Consider the following 17,719-nt stretch of genomic DNA (forward strand, 5'->3'; position numbering starts at 1 on the left):
GATGGCTAGAGTCTATCACCAGGAAATTGCCATGAAATGTGGGCTAATAAGGAAAATCATGAAGCCATTTGAATATCGACCATGTAACATCCTGGAGAATGAGAATTATAAGCTGTATTGGGATACTTTCATCACAACGGACCGGGCAATAAAACATAATAGGCCCGATATTCTGCTGTTCGATAAGAAAAACAAAACAGTAGAAATCCTGGACGTTGCTATCCCCGCCGACGATAATGTGCCTAGAGCATTCGTTGAGAAGCTGACCAAGTATCATGATCTGGCGTTCGAGATGAAGACAATCTATGGCCTGAAGTCAACATCCATACTTCCACTGGTCATATCAACGAACGGACTGGTTGAGAGGCACCTTGTGGAGAACACACTACGAATGGGCTTGGACAGAAAGCTGATAAGCCTGGCGCAAAAAGAAGTCATCCTCGCAAATACAAGGATAGTGAGGAAGTTCCTAACGTCCCTTTGAGGCAGCCTTGGCAGATGATTGTGCCCGGCTGCCCCAGAGCTGCCTACCCTATATGGTGATGAAAAAAAAATATATATATATATATATATATATATATATATATATATATATATATATATATATATATATATATATATATATATATATATATATATATATATATATATATATATATATATATACCGCAGGGTGGTCGAAAGGCTATCGGGGAGTGACGCCCCCGCGGACCCTAGTCAACCATCGTTCTAGGTTAGCAAAATAATTCTCAGGGCGGTAGGGAGCTGCGGGCTGGCTCCCTTCGGAACCGTCCAGAGGATCAGCTCGGCGGAGGATCAGGTAGGGTGAGCGGCGCCTACCTCCGCTCTGGAACCGTAAGGCCACGTCCTGCACAACTAAGTGAAGGTGAAGGTGGTTTGGCTGTATCAATAGATCGGCCCACCACTTCCCAGCAACAACAACTGCACCAGGACAGGCGTATGCGCTGGACACATGAGGATAATTGTACGGCTATTCGCGCACACTATATAGCGATGAAGTTAGCGGGCGGAAGAGGAATAAACTATATGCGTACCTTAAATGAGATTTGGAATGACATGAGACCGGATAGACGCACATATGCCCAGCATATAGCAAATAGAGTTCGCTGGATATTGAATGAAGAAAAGATACCCCGGACAGAGTTGAGTATGATAGAGAACAGCTGTTGGCCAGACATAATTCTTGGAAATGAGAGTGACGAAACCATTGTTGAAATAGTTCCTCATGAAAATGTTGAACTGGCACCTGAGGACGAGAATATCCGGGGCGAAGGAGTGGGCTCACAGGCTCACATTTTTGCAGCGTTGAACAGGAACCTGTTGAAGTTCAGAGGAATGGATCCAAAAATCAGGCCAAAAATCCCGAGACTCAGGCACTGCAGAAAGCTCAAAGAAGATATGAGTGCGGTCGACAAGATACTGTCACGGATCATTGACAGGGACCACTCTCTTCTACAAATTGTGGATATGGTTTACGCGGGGGCCATAACTGTTGCTGAACTCCAGGGTAAGACGGAATCGCCGGTTGAGATGAGGAGGCCTTCTGGTGATCCGCCATGGAAGACACGCCTAGAAAAAAAGATCATTACATATAGAAGTAAACTTGGTAGCATTCATACTTACCTTTCCACACAGCAACCGTCCAGGAGAGTAATGAAATCAATGAAGATCATAGCAAAAGAGTATAAGCTAAGGCTTGGTGCGGGCGATTTCCATAATAAGATCAGGTTAGCAGCAGACAACCTTAAACAAAAAATAAAAGCATTAGGGGCTAGATTGCGGCGTTATAATGACAGGACTAAGAGGTATAGAAACAACCGTCTGTATTATGCGAATCAAAAGGAATTTTTTCGTAACTTGGAGGGGGGGCTGAAGCCTGATGGCCCACCACCGGGATGTGGAAGTATGGAGGCCTTTTGGAGTAAGATATGGAGCGAGGAGGTCAGTCACGATGAGGGTGCTGACTGGCTGAAGGACGTGGAGGATCAATCAGGGAAAAGTATTATGAGTGAGGTACATATAGATGTAACAGACGTACAGTGGGTCTTGAAGTCCGCGAATAACTGGGCCGCACCAGGAGTTGACAACATCCATAACTTCTGGTGGAAACATTTTGGGTCAGTTCACTCTTCCCTAGCTCGCCTGTTTCAAAAATGTTTGGAGAAACCTGAGCTGGTCCCCACTTACATGACTAGCGGAATAACATACATGCTACCAAAGGGATCCGAGTCACAGAATCCAGCAAACTACAGGCCAGTAACATGTTTGCCAACAATTTATAAACTACTAACTGGAGTGCTAACGCGACATATCAACAACTACCTGAGAACCAATAACATTCTAGCTAAAGAACAGAACGGATGCAAATCCAAAACTATGGGCGCGAAGGAACTCCTGATATCGGATCTAATTATTACCAAACACGCAAGGAAAAAACTACGAAACATCTCGGTGGCATGGATAGACTATAGAAAAGCGTTCGATTCTGTGCCCCACTCGTGGTTGCTCAAAGTTTTGAGCATGTACGGAATATGTGACTCGATAATAAACCTCCTAAAACATCTTATGAGCGGATGGCACACTTCGCTTGTGCTGAGATCTGAAGCGGGTGTGCTGAAGACGGCTGACATCGAAATAAAACGGGGACTGTTTCAGGGGGATACACTGAGTCCTCTATGGTTCTGCTTGGCATTGAACCCCCTAAGTGCACTGATTAACAACCAAAAATACGGATATATTCTAGATAGAATTAAAAAAATTAAAATAACCCATCAGCTTTATATCGATGACCTTAAGTTATATGCATCTAATGATGAAGAACTGGCAAAACAGATACAGATCGTAGCTACATTCAGTGAGGCCATAAGAATGCAAATGGGTCTAGATAAATGCGCAAGGCTTACTGTGAAAAGGGGAAAAATCAGTGAGAGTGATTCTAGCTTCCTTGATCAGGACGCCATTCAGACTCTGGACAAAGATGAGACATATAAATATTTGGGCATACAACAGGCCTTAGAAATTAAGAATGCTGAAATGAAAGAAGCCTTTACCAAAAAACTATTGTGGCGTGTGGGTCAGTTGCTTAGGTCCAAACTCAATTCAAGATCACTGTTTCTGGCTTTGAATACGTGGGCTATGCCGATAATGACATACACTTTCGGAGTACTCACCTGGTCGACTACGGAGTTGCAAGCCTTGGATACAAAAATTCGAACCATCTTGACGAAATACGGTGTACATCACCCACACTCCTCCGTGGCTAGACTCTACCTCCAAAGACACCTGGGCGGAAGAGGATTGGTTAATTTAGAAACAGCTCACAATAAGACCGTAATAAGATTGAGGGAATATTTTATGCAGCAGAACTCACCTTACTTCAGGACCCTTCGGGCGATCGATGTGGGATGCTCTCCGTTGCGGCTCTCGGACTCAGGATTCGCTCCGCCGGTCCGCACTCAGCAAAGTTTTCGGGAAGAATGGAAGGCTAAAGCTCTGCATGGTAGATACCCCAACAATCTAGAAAACAATAACGTAAATAAGGCAGAATCATTGACTTACATGAAAGCGGGCTATCTCTTTCCTGAGACCGAAGGCAGGTTGCTCGCAATACAGGATCAGGTGGTTCCAACCAGATCCTACCTTAAAAACATTGCAGGACAACACCTGACCACTGATTTGTGTCGGAAATGCGGGCAGGGACGAGAGCATATTCAGCACGTGACATCTGGGTGCTCCATCCTTGCGCCTAGAGAATATACCGACAGGCACAACCAAATGGCGAAAATTTATCACCAGGCCATTGCGCTGAAATACAATCTCCTCAAAGTCAAGAAAAAAATCATCTCTACTTACCTGAGGGTGTCCTCGAGAACGAATCCTATAAATTATATTGGGATACCACGATAGTGACCGAAAGACCAGTGGCGAACAACCGACCGGATATCGTTCTGTTCAAAAAAGAAAGCAAAATTTGTTATATTATAGACATCACAGTACCATCGGATGATAATATCTCTAGGGCGTACACGGAAAAAATTAGTAAATACTATGACTTGTCATTCAACTTGAAAGAAATGTACCAGTTAAAACAAGTAACCGTTATTCCACTGGTAGTCTCGGTAAACGGGCTTGTTGAAGAACATCTTTCCGTGAACACAATGCTGCTGGAGCTGGATGGCTATGTTATTTCGAGTGCTCAGAAAGAGGTGATATTGGGAACAACACGCATTGTCCGACGATTTCTCCATTGCTCGTGATCCCACCTTGGTATATTGCCCGGTGGTTTCTCGTACTCCCCTGTAAAGGTGATTGGCACAAAAAAAAAAAAAAATATATATATATATATATATATATATATATATATACATATATATATATATATATGTATATATATATATACGCACGGGAGCGAAATGCTTTCGGGGACTGACGACCCCGCGTACCCCAGTCGCTCGATGTGCTGGGTTAGCAGCCCTCACACCGTGTAAAAACAAAAGCTTTCGATGATGAAATAGATGCCTCGGATACCGCCTCCGGAGTGGGGACTGCTCCTGGGGGAAGACCGGCACAGGCCCTAGCGGAGCCAGGTGAAGCAAGTGGCGCCTCTCCGCGAAACGGAACCACAAGGCCACGCAACTCTAGAGGATACACACAGGGGCTCAGCTTGGATCCTCCCAGCCACGAATATTCGGAACTGGCAGATCCCGCTCAACCCCAGAGGAGAGGAAGGCAGCGTTGGACCAGAGATATGAATCTGAGTCTTGTCAGCGCTTATTTCCAAGTTACTGAGGGAGAGACCCAAACAAAAAAAATACGCCGCAAAACTAGCAGAGAAATGGTACGAGATGCATCCAGATAAAGCATTCAACGGAAAACACCTAATAGCACAAATTAGGAACATCAAAACCAGAAAACTCTTGTCCCATGACGAGCTCAATACCATCAGACTCGAATCATTAAACAAATCACCGACAACCAGACTGAGAAGTATAAGACGTAGCATCCGAATATCCTTGGGCGCACCATGTCGAGAATTGAACACAGGAGAACAAGAAACAACAACTGAGCAAGAACATTACGAACCCTCACCTGAGATACTGGAGGTATATGAAGAATTGAACACCAAATGGATGGGTATACCTCTGGAAAGGAGACCAAAGATACAGAGAATTCAATTAAACATGGAAGCCAAAACAACTATTAATGCGATCGACGCGGCCTTACGACAAACTATTCACAGAACAGCAGAATTTGAAGATCTATGTCACAAAGTGTATTGTGCAGCTATCACAGCAAACCTCATTCTACAGACAAAAACTCACAAGGCGAGAAACGAGAAACAACTACGAAAACCCCCTTGGGAACAACGCTTAGAAAAACGAATAACTACACTCAGAAAGCAGGTAGGAATTCTCCACCTGTACCTGAACAACGAAAGAGTGAGTAGAAAGGTACATAAGAAGCTAAGGCAGTACGCAAAAAGGATAAAGCTGAAAGAACGGGACGAACACTTCAAAAGGAAGCTACTGGAACACCATGAGAAGCTAAAGCAGAAAATAGCAGCCTTGGGAAATCGCCTAAGAAGATACCATAAGAGGACCCAAAGATACCAGCAGAACAATCAGTTCACAAGCAACCAGAAAATGTTCTTCAGAAAAATTGACCACGAAGACCACAACAAAGACCAAAAACCCCCAAACCCGAACAACATGAAAGAGCACTGGTCGTCCTTGTGGTCAGTAGAGAAGGAGCACAACAGGAATGCCCCATGGATCGAGGCAGAGAGGGAGGCGCAGCGAGACTTACAGGAAATGCCTAGGGTGATTGTGAGTGAAGAAGTGATTAGAATGACAACAAGAAGGATGAAGAACTGGGTGTCCCCAAGTATAGACGGAATCCACAATTACTGGTGGAAGGCATTGACATCTACTCACAAGGCAATGGCGCGCCTTGTGGAAGAATCACTAGAAAACCCGGAGAACATCCCCGCATATTTCACTAGAGGAAAAACCATCATGATTCCAAAAAAAGGAGACCTGTCACAAGCTGAAAACTATAGGCCTATCACCTGCCTACCGTCCGCTTACAAGATACTTACATCCACAATAGCCCATAAGATCAACGCACATCTTAAGAACAACAACTTAATGTGCTGGGAACAGAATGGATGCAAAAGCAAGAGCCGTGGCAGCAAAGAACTATTAGTTATCGACAGAGCCGTCACCAAACAGGCTAAGAAAAGAAATAAAAACATCACTGTAGCCTGGATAGATTATCTGAAAGCTTATGACTCTGTTCCGCACTCTTGGCTGATCGAAGTGCTAGAGATCTATAAAATAGAAAAGAGGGTAATAAAGATGCTTAAAAGACTAATGGCAACATGGAGGACAACCCTTACAGTGAACGAAGGCAACCATTCGTATGAAACACCAGAGATAAGAATAAGAAGAGGCATCTTCCAGGGAGACGGCCTGAGTCCTCCCTGGTTCTGCTTGGCGCTCAACATTCTGAGCAGAATACTGAACAGATCAGCATACGGTTACACCATTGACGCTCGAACAAAACTAACCCATCTGTTTTACATGGACGACTTAAAGCTCTATGCAAGGGGGCGAGAACAACTGGAGGGCGAGCTGGAGCTTGTGAGAAATTTTAGTGAGGACGTGGGGATGGCACTCGGAATGGAGAAATGTGCAACCGTAATAGTAAAGAGAGGAAAGGTGGTGGAAGAGGAGAATATGCAGCTGAAAGATGGCAGACAAATAAAGAATCTGAGCACGGAAGAAACTTACAAATACCTGGGTATAGAACAAACCTTTGAAATCAGACAAAAAGAGAATAAGGAAAGAGCCAAAATGGAACTGTTCAGAAGATTAAAACTGATACTTAAGACGCAGCTATCCTCGAAAAACAAAATGACGGCCATCAACATCTGGGCTATTCCGTCGTTCACTTACACAGCAGGAACAGTCGCGTGGTCGAGAACGGATTTGCAACTAATCGACAGAAAAATTAGAACCACACTAACCCAATTCGGGCTCTTACATCCCAACTCGGCGATAGAAAGGCTATATTTGCCTAGGAAAGAAGGAGGGCGAGGTCTTTGCTCGATTGAAGACGTCTGTGAAAAAGAAAAAATCAACATCAAAAATTATTTCCGAAACATCAACTTACCTGTACATCAATGGGTTACAACACAAGACATCATAACACAGGAGGTGAGCGAGGATCAACAGGATAGAGCAAACTCTGCAGAACAGCTCAAACATAGGTGGAAAAGTAAACAACTACATGGCAGATTCTACACAAGTATGCACCAGGAAGAAATAGATACAGCAGCCTCCAACACATACCTGACTCAAGGTTACCTCTTCCCACAAACGGAAGGAACCATTTTTGCTATTCAAGACCAGGTGGTGCCTACCCGAAACTATACCAAAATTATAATGAAACAGCAAGTAGAAAACACCAAATGTCGACTGTGCAACAAAGCTGAAGAAACCATTCAACACCTACTATCTGGTTGCTCAGTGATCGCCAGCACAAAATATCTGTCACGACATAATAATATGGGGAAAGTGGTGCATCAGGGGATATGCTTGGAAAAAAATCTATTGAAGAACTTTACTCCGCACCATCTCTACGTCCCAGAACCAGTATTGGAAAACAACGAAATGAAGGTATACTGGGACCTCACGGTAATAACTGACTTGGGAACAGAGCACAACAGGCCAGACATGGTTGTGTGGGATAAGATACATAAAACAGCTACGATAATCGACTTTGCCGTCCCACTAGATCACAATCTGAGCAAAACATATGCAGAAAAAATTGGGAAGTATGAAAGGTTATCAAGACAGATACGAGATATGTGGAAGTTAAAAAGAGTCGACATCATACCACTCATCATAAGTGCCAATGGGTTAGTGCTAAAAAAAACCGTACAACATCTGAAGGAACTAGGAATGCACCCCAACACTATGTCATGGATGCAGAAGGCGGTACTATTGGGACAGTCAACATCGTCCGACAGGTTCTCTTCCCTCACTGAGGAACAATGGAGTCGGATTCTCTCTTGACATGAAAGTGTCCGAGAGACTCTGTACGAAACGCCACATCATGTGTGAAATGTAAAAAAATATATATATATATATATATATATATATATATATATATATATATATATATATATATATATATATATATATATATATATATTTTTTTTTCGCAAGAGAAATAACCCTGTACACCAATGGGTGGCTACTTACCAGCAAACATCCAATAGAGCAGGAACATCGCCACCGGTAGAACCTGAAATGGAAAATAGGTTAGAAAGGCTAAAACAGAGCTGGCAGTCTAAATCACTTCATGGCAGATTCTATGCCAGCCTGCAACAGGAAGAAGTGGACAGAACAAAATCACATACTTACCTCATGCAAGGCTATTTATACCCACAAACCGAAGGAACATTAATGGCGATTCAAGACCAGGTAGTGCTAACTAGAGTGTACGCGAAACACATAATGAAATTGCAGGTTGAAACAACTAAATGCCGCCTCTGCAACATTGCTGAAGAAACAATTCAGCATCTCTCTTCAGGATGCTCACAAATAGCTGGTACAAAATACCTGGCCCGGCATAACGATATGGGGAAGGTAGTGCACCAACTTATATGTCTCCGAGAAGAACTACTACCGCACTTCACCCCTCACCACTTGTATAGCCCACAGGCGGTACTAGAGAATGACCAAACGAAGATCTACTGGGATCTGACCGTGGTGACTGACAGGGGTGCGGAACACAACAGGCCAGACATGGTGGTGTGGAATAAGACCAAGAAAACCGCACATATCATCGATTTTTCGGTGCCCCTGGATAACAACTTGTCGAAGGCATATGGGGAGAAGATCACTAAATATAACGTCCTCGCTCGTCAGATCAGAGACATGTGGAAGTTGAAGTCGGTCACAATACTTCCCTTGATCATAAGCGCCAATGGGCTGGTCCACCGAAAAAGTTCCGCACATATAGAAGAACTTGACCTGCCTCCAAACACCATAGCATGGATGCAGAAGGCCGTAATACTGGGAACGGTTGGCATAATCCGACAGGTTATATATCCTTATTAGTAACTAGCAAGTTTGCCCTTGGCTCACGGGTCCGGGTAACCTGGTGAATCCCACAACTGTGTGAAATTAAAAAAAAAAAAAAAAAAAAAAAAAAAAATATTTATATATTTTTATAATACGCAGGGTGGCGTAAGCCATCGGGGAGTAACGACCCCGCGTACCCGAGTTGACCAGCGATTGGGGTTAGCAACCCCTTCGCTGTGATGTACAATTGCTTTCGATATTGGAAACAAAGCCTCGGAAACCGCCCTCGGTGGTGGGACTGCACCGGTGGGAAGACAGATACAGGCCCTAGCAAATGTTAGTGGAGCGAGTGGCGCTACTTTGCGAAATGGAACCACAAGGCCACGCAGCTCAAGGAACACCCGAGGTTATAGCTCGGATCCGCCTGCTGGTTCGTCAGAACAGCCTGGCGATCCCGCTGTACCACGGAGGAGAAAGAGGCAACGCTGGACAAGAGAAATGAACAAATGTCTTCTTAGCGCCTACTTTCACGTTACCGAAGGAGAAAAGCAAACGAGAAAATATGCCGAAAAATTGACAGAACGATGGCTGGAGTCCTACCCCGACAAACAGTTCACGGGAAAACATCTAATAGCACAGGTGAAAAATATAAAAACACTTAAGTTGTTATCACCTGATGAAATAGAACTCATGAAAGCAGAAGCACTTAGGAATTCCCCGATTCGACATATTCACAACATCAGGAGGAGCATTCAGATTAGAGGGACGCTAACACTTGCAGAAGATCATGACCACCAGAGCTATAACGAGCAACCTAATTCCGAACCGCGACCCACGGACCTACCAGAGGCCGACGATGCCACCAGAGGGGTATTATCGCTATTTGAGGAGATAAATCTGAAATGGAAGGGAGTACCAATGCATATAAGACCAAAAATCAAGAAAATGCATCATAACACCAACACGAAAGAGACAATGATAGTGATAAACGCAGCTTTGGAAGAAACTATCGCATCCTCATCGAATTTTGAAGATCTCTGCCACCTAGTGTATTGCGCAGCCATATTTGCTAATTTCATTCATCAAACAAAAATGACAGATAACACCCAAGAAAACGATACCCCACATAGACCCCCGTGGGAAGAGCGAATTAATAAAAAAATTAATATTTTCAGGAAGGAAATAGGAATTCTCCATGCTTACTTGAATAGCGAAAACCCTAGTAAACACGTGAAGAAGAAAGCTCAGATATATTCCCAGAAGATAAAGCTGAAGAGGAGTGACGCACAATACCACCTAAGACTGCATACCCGCATGGAAACCTTAAAGCAGAAGATTGCTGCCCTAGGAAATAGGCTCAGGAGATATAGCAAGAGAACACGGCGATACCGAGAAAATAATCTCTTTGCTAACAACCAAAAAGAATTTTATAGAAGACTCGAGAATAACCAGGCCGACATAGATAAAACGCCGCCACAACCAGAAGAAATGAGGCAATTCTGGTCGAACATATGGTCGCATGGGAAAGACCATAACACTGAGGCTCCTTGGATTAAAGCTGAGCTCGAAGACCACTCCGATTTGAATGAAATGGCAGCAATCCAAGTTACAGAGGATGACGTTCGTGCAACCATCAAACGAATGAAAAACTGGTCTTCACCGGGAATAGATGGCATCCAAAACTATTGGTGGAAGACCCTGACGTCAATACATAGGGTACTTGCGAGACTCATAGATACGGCACTTGTGAAGCCTGATACCGTGCCAGAATATTTCACACATGGGATCACACACCTTTTACCGAAGAAAGGAGACTCAAGACTGCCAAGTAATTATAGAACAATAACTTGCCTACCCACGGCATACAAAATCATCACGTCAACCATAGCCTACAAGATCAATGGCCACATCCAAGCGAACAACATCATGGCTTGGGAGCAGAACGGATGCAGAAAAAAGGGACGAGGAAGCAAAGAGCTCTTGGTTATAGATAACATGCTGACCAAGCAAGCGAAAAAGCGCCTCAAGAACATCTCGATGGCGTGGATAGATTATAGAAAAGCCTTCGACTCGGTGCCCCATACTTGGCTACTTGAAATCCTCAAGATCTACAAGGTGAACCGTCAGGTGATCGCGTTGCTCGGACACCTAATGACAACCTGGCGCACTACTTTGAGAGTCCACAATGAAGCAGCTACCTACCACACAGCTGAAGTACACATAAAGAGAGGTATTTTCCAAGGGGATAGTCTGAGCCCTTTATGGTTTTGCCTCGCCCTCAACATCCTGAGTAAGATGCTAAACAGATCCACATATGGATACTCCATCAGTGAACAGATCAGACTTACACATCTTTTTTATATGGACGATCTGAAGTTGTATGCAAGAGGCAAAGCACAGCTAGAAGGACTAATGGAGCTCGTGAGAACATTTAGTGAAGATATCAATATGACATTTGGACTGGAGAAGTGTGCGACGGTGACCGTGAGGAGAGGAAAGATGGCGAACAGGGAAAGCGTTGTTCTGTCTGATGGACGACAGGTGACTGGTCTGAGTTTAGAGGACCGATACAAATACCTAGGGGTGCAACAAACCTATGAGATAAAACAGAGAGAAAACAAAGAAATCACTAAAACCGAACTGCTAAGAAGAGTCAAAAAAGTACTGAGAACTCAACTATCAGCTAAAAATAAAATGATGGCCATCAACAGCTGGGCCATACCAGCATTCACATATACAGCAGGAGTTATCTCATGGTCGAAAACTGAACTCAACGAAATAGACAGAAACATCAGAACGTCTTTAACACAACACGGAATGTTGCACCCGAACTCGGCAGTGGAACGTCTGTACTTACCCCGAAGGGAGGGTGGCCGAGGAATGATGAATATAGGAGAATCAGCTGTGAAAGAAACCTATAAAGTTAAAGAATACTTCCGCAAATCCAACTTACCTATCCATCAGTGGGTAACTTCCATCGGCTATCTTAATACGGCCGATGGAACACATGGTGAACCTTCAGGGAGAGATGATCAAGCAGAGATTCTAAGACAAGCTTGGCAGGCCAAATCTCTTCATGGAAGGTTCTACGCTAGCCTCCATCAAGCGGAAGTGGATAAACAAGGTACAAGCACATACCTAACCGAGGGCTACCTTTTTCCCCAGACCGAGGCCACCTTCTTTGCTATTCAGGATCAGGTTGTTCCGACAAGAACCTATGCCAAACACATTATGAAACAAGCTGTAGCCAACACCAAATGCAGACTATGTAATGGCGCGGAGGAGTCGATCCAACACCTTTCCTCTGGATGTTCGACAATAGCGGGCACTAAATACCTGGCACGACATGACAACATGGGAAAGGTTGTGCACCAGATGATGTGTCTCCAGAAGCAGCTGATCCAACAATTCACGCCACACCACTTGTACTCACCTCAGACTTTGGTTGAGAACGAACACACCAAGATTTACTGGGACTTCACGGTCATCACGGATAGAGGCGTAGAACACAATCGACCGGACATGGTAGTATGGGACAAGACAGCCAACACCGCCCTTATAATAGACTTTGCTGTGCCACAAGACTACAACCTCACAAAAACATACAACGAAAAAGTTTCGAAATACGAGGCACTAGCACAGCAGATGAAGGATATGTGGAAACTGAGGGAAATCGCCATCAAGCCTCTCATAATTAGCACAAATGGTCTCGTGCATCGTAAAACAACACAACATCTGAAGGAACTCAATCTGCCAAAGAACACCCTGTTGTGGATGCAGAAAGCTGTGATACTCGGTACAGTCAACATCGTACGAAAGGTGCTTTATCCTCACTAACGAACAGAATTACTTTTGGCGTTTGCGCCCGAGTGGTTCTGAAAACCTCCACGAATGGTGTGAAAAAAAAAAATATATATATTTATATATATATATATATAGGCACCACGCGGATAGTCAGGAGATTCTTGACCAGCTCCTGAGAACAATTTTGGCTGAAAAGTCAGCTCGGTTGTCTCACGCACCGACCCGCTAGACGGTGAAGGGAAGAAAAATATATATATATATATATATTTTTTTTTTTTTTTTTCACACCATTCGTGGAGGTTTTCAGAACCACTCGGGCGCAAACGCCAAAAGTAATTCTGTTCGTTAGTGAGGATAAAGCACCTTTCGTACGATGTTGACTGTACCGAGTATCACAGCTTTCTGCATCCACAACAGGGTGTTCTTTGGCAGATTGAGTTCCTTCAGATGTTGTGTTGTTTTACGATGCACGAGACCATTTGTGCTAATTATGAGAGGCTTGATGGCGATTTCCCTCAGTTTCCACATATCCTTCATCTGCTGTGCTAGTGCCTCGTATTTCGAAACTTTTTCGTTGTATGTTTTTGTGAGGTTGTAGTCTTGTGGCACAGCAAAGTCTATTATAAGGGCGGTGTTGGCTGTCTTGTCCCATACTACCATGTCCGGTCGATTGTGTTCTACGCCTCTATCCGTGATGACCGTGAAGTCCCAGTAAATCTTGGTGTGTTCGTTCTCAACCAAAGTCTGAGGTGAGTACAAGTGGTGTGGCGTGAATTGTTGGATCAGCTGCTTCTGGAGACACATCATCTGGTGCACAACCTTTCCCATGTTGTCATGTCGTGCCAGGTATTTAGTGCCCGCTATTGTCGAACATCCAGAGGAAAGGTGTTGGATCGACTCCTCCGCGCCATTACATAGTCTGCATTTGGTGTTGGCTACAGCTTGTTTCATAATGTGTTTGGCATAGGTTCTTGTCGGAACAACCTGATCCTGAATAGCAAAGAAGGTGGCCTCGGTCTGGGGAAAAAGGTAGCCCTCGGTTAGGTATGTGTTTGTACCTTGTTTATCCACTTCCGCTTGATGGAGGCTAGCGTAGAACCTTCCATGAAGAGATTTGGCCTGCCAAGCTTGTCTTAGAATCTCTGCTTGATCATCTCTCCCTGAAGGTTCATATATATATATATATTAGACTGATTCAAAAAAATCGACTTTCTTTTTTTTCGAGGAACACACCCTTTATTATCTTCAAGGCACTGAAAAATGACGTCTGTGGAAATATTAGTCAAAAATCTTATTATTTAGAGGTCGCTCATCGAGGATTTCTATTTTCCCTACTAATAGCAGGGAAAAAAAATGTATTTCTGGTTAAAAAATTCCAGTTCGCAAACCAATGGACGGATTCCATTGAGCGATATATTTTTATGTAGGGAGTTAGGTGCTCTACAAAAACTGTCTCATATAATTTTTCCATAAAACGGCTTTTCGAAAAGTTATTAGAGCTTGAAATGAAATTTTTGTCGAAGTAGCTGTTTTTACTCGTATATTGGGGAGAAATTATTGGAATTTACTTTGAAAATCAGAATATAGTTCTGGAAAGATACAATTAATATGATTCTATGTAGATTCAAATAATTTATGACATCCTAAAATAGTCAACCTCAACAATAGAGAGTTAGAAATTTATACTCTTCAGAATCAAATTATTCAGCATCTATTATTTCTCATTCACTTGGGTCAGAAAGAATGATTGGTTTTGTGCCCTCTTTCAGATTAGTGTTTGTTCTTAAACCCAGTACTTGTCTTCAGTTTCAGTCATAATACAATTTTGTGTATTCATTATTTTTATAAATCCAAAATAGCCGCTGTCACAAAATAGGTAGTGAACTATCAATTTTTCAACAAATGTCTCGATATTTGTGGGATTGGTAGGTTTAATGATATTAGAAATAAGTCGCATATAGAAAGCATTCATTGGGTTGTGAAAAATAATATTGGTGTTGGTATATTCAACATCTATAATACATAATATGTTCTAAACAGATAATTTCATTTTTTTTTTGTTGCAATCCGGAAAACGATGACGATGTTCGTTTATCAATTGTAAAAGAAACTGTAACTGTTTATTCTTCATTCTTCTTTTAGTAGTTATTGCATTCTTCAATTAAACCAATAACTCGCTCCGCTGAATTGTTAACAACAGAAAGATCCTATCATCTATATGTTACTTTCACTACATAATGTCTTCTCCAATGAAATCATATAGCGAGAATTTTGTGAATGCGGCCATTTTGGGTTTGCAAAAATAATGAATACACAAAATTGTATTATGGATGAAACTGAAGACAAGTACCGAGTTTAAGATCAAACACTAATCTGAAAGAGGGCACAAAACCAATCATTCTTTCTGACCCAAGTGAATGAGAAATAAGAGATGCTAAATAATTTGATTCTGAAGAGTATGAAACACTAACACCCTAACAATTGTTGAGGTTGACAATTTGGGGATGTCATAAATGATTTAAATCTAAATAAAATCATATCAATTGTAACTTTCGAGAACGATTTTCAAAGTAAATTCCAATAATTTCTCCCCGATATCCGAGTAAAAAGAGCTACTTCGACAAAAATTTAATTTCAAGCTCTAATAACTTTTCGAAAAGCCGTTTTATGGAAAAATTGTAAGTGGCAGTTTTTGTAGAGCACCTAACTCCCTACATAAAAATATATCGCTCAATGAAGATAATAGGTAACGGGTGTGTTTCTCGAAAAAAAAGAAAGTCGATTTTTTTGAATCAGTCTAATATATATATAGTATACAATTAACGGTCGTAGTATTCAGTAAATAGGTTAAGGGATGTCGACCAAGTAATAAAATAAAGAAAGATGTTTACTCTTTAATCATAGCCTAGCTTTCGAAAACTCTCCGTTTCTTCTTCAGGGCAACTGTAATGGCAAATAACAGTAAAATTAAAAACAATGTTAAAATGAATCTCACAAACTTACTGAAATCTGAGGTCAAAACAAACACAAAATAATCATGGTTAAAATGGTAACAGTTTATGATATTCTAATTTCAGGAGTCAAATATTGGTGTGGGATTTTTGAATAGAAAGAATATTTGACTCCTGAAATTAGAATAGCATAAACTGTTACCATTTTAACCATAATTATTTTGTGTTTGTTTTGACCTCAGATTTCAGTAAGTTTGTGAGATTCATTTTAACATTGTTTTCAATTTTACTGTTATTTGCCATTACAGTTGCCCTGAAGAAGAAACGGAGAGTTTTCGAAAGCTAGGCTATGATTAAAGAGTAAACATCTTTCTTTATTTTATTACTTGGTCGACATCCCTTAACCTATTTTACTATATATATATATATATATATAAATATATATATATATATATATATATATATAAATATATATATATATATATATATATATATATATATAAATATATATATATATATATATATATATATATATATATATATATATATATATATATATATATATATATATATATATATAGTTATAAAGTGTTAATACCACCTCCGAAATAGTAACTCGTTTAACGCTCTCACCTCATATATATCGCTGTCACCTCCGAAATCGGAGGTGACAACGTTTTGCCTTGTTTTTTAGCTTGTTAGATTCAGGAGGCTTCAGGGATCAACATATCGAAAAATCGTTTTGAGGTCACAACGCACCCCGTTTATGTACTGAACAATCTTTTAGTTCGAGTGTATATCACTGGCGCTAGTGTGCTGAGCTGTATATCGAAGAATTGCTGTGGGGGACTCTTTGCTCGTTAGCACCTCCGAAAATGGCAACGTTGTATTTTCAAAGCAGATGTAGACAGGCGGAATATAAGTATACGGATGAATTAACTGTAGAGAGGCGCAGCGCGCTATCTCCTCCATAATTGCAATCCAGGCGGCATATCTCAACGATTTTTTATCGCATTCTTCTGTAGGGGAAAGAATCACGTGAAAGAAAACCAATCTTGGCTCTCTAGAATGGAATTATGACTGTTTATATTCCATCGTGTGTATCTATGCATCCGTTGAACTTCTTTCATCTCAAGCTAAATATTCAGATGTAAATGGTGATGAATATTCAAGGACAATGAGCCATTCCGAAAATTTTCATTTCTGAATCAAGAGAAAAAATGCTACAAATTTTACAATATCACAGAAATGAACAACGTCGGCTAAACCGAATGTTGGACATTGTTGTGTTATTTCAAATAGAACGCTCTATATATTTTTCTTAAATCGGATTGCTCAATGATTTTGAGGAATCCTTTGCTCAGAAACATCTGTTTCATTATCGATTATGTTTAATTATTGGATTTTCCCGAAAATTTGAATAGCTTGTACCATCTCTCTGGTTTAAAATACTGGAACTAACAATCTGCACTCAACTAGTAGCATACCTTCTAAAAGAAAAGATCCTTTTACCCACACAACATGGTTATGTAAGAGGTAGATCAACTCAGACAGCAGTGTTTGAGTTCATTTCAGGAATCCTTAATGCCTTGGAGGATTCTAATATAACAGTGGGTCTAATGCTGGATCTATCAAAGGCATTCGATACTCTGTCCCACGACCTTATTCTCCATAAACTTTCTGCATATGGCATAAACAAGCTAGACTGGTTTCAATCATATTTAGCAAACCGCAGGCAGAGAGTGGTGATCTCTCAGAACGGAAAAACAACAGTTTCGGAAAAAGAACTCACAGAGTTCCGCAGGGTAGCATATTGGGCCCTATCATTTTTATCATTTTTCTAAATGACCT

At 41.6% G+C, this 17,719-nt stretch overlaps 1 long non-coding RNA gene across 2 annotated transcripts; it reads right to left on the reverse strand.

The window, feature by feature from the left end:
* Positions 1-995: 995 nt before the first annotated feature.
* On the reverse strand, positions 996-4,075 carry LOC123322691. 2 transcript variants are annotated; one of them, XR_006539202.1, is made up of 6 exons: positions 3,874-4,075; positions 3,661-3,825; positions 3,392-3,537; positions 3,192-3,303; positions 1,645-1,764; positions 996-1,590 (listed from the first exon to the last, which is right to left on the reverse strand). It is a non-coding gene; the product is annotated as an uncharacterized LOC123322691 (long non-coding RNA). The 2 variants fall into 2 exon arrangements; XR_006539201.1 differs by having other exon boundaries at positions 3,192-3,537.
* Positions 4,076-17,719: the final 13,644 nt, after the last annotated feature.

The sequence above is a fragment of the Coccinella septempunctata genome, chromosome 1, assembly GCF_907165205.1.
Source record: "Coccinella septempunctata chromosome 1, icCocSept1.1, whole genome shotgun sequence".
NCBI classification, from domain to species: Eukaryota; Metazoa; Arthropoda; class Insecta; order Coleoptera; family Coccinellidae; genus Coccinella; species Coccinella septempunctata.